We start from the raw sequence: 580 nt of genomic DNA, 5'->3' as shown, positions 1-580 counted from the left end.
ATAATAATCTGTTTGACTGCAAACCAAAAAATTTTCCCTGAAGCAAAAGTTTGAGCTGACAGAAAAAACATTCTTTCAGCAAAAATACGACTGTATAATCTCTACTGCGACTTTCTCTATTATTTCCAATATTACTCATTTGTTTCTCCGCCATTGATAGTTATTGAGTGAGAAATCAAACACCAGTTCTGAGGTCACAAACGGATAAGTTTGAGAAGGTCAAACCTCTGATTCACAGAAAATTTCAAAACCTTTTACGACGCTTTTTTGTAATCAGCGGAATAGTGTACTTCTTTTCCGCTTGACTTGTGTACGTGAAAAAAAACAGATTTTGAGGCGACAAATTATTTATCTATTTAGATCAAACTATACGTTGACTCCACGTATCTTATATTATTAGACGACGTTATTTCGATATTTTTGAGCGGAAGAAATATATTTTCGGCAGAGTAAACTTTTTCTCTCAGTGTTGCGCGGTGACTTTCGTCGCAGTTTTTATTTTTTTATTACAGAGATTAAGGGATGAAACGGAGGTTGCTGTATGGGGAATTTAATTCTCCATTGAACAGCATTGGTTTCA

The sequence above is a fragment of the Diachasma alloeum genome, unplaced genomic scaffold (genome assembly GCF_001412515.2).
Source record: "Diachasma alloeum isolate Michigan unplaced genomic scaffold, Dall2.0 Dall_scaffold_00991, whole genome shotgun sequence".
NCBI classification, from domain to species: Eukaryota; Metazoa; Arthropoda; class Insecta; order Hymenoptera; family Braconidae; genus Diachasma; species Diachasma alloeum.
The sequence above is the reverse complement of the archived record's forward strand: the minus strand, read 5'-3'. Positions refer to the sequence as shown.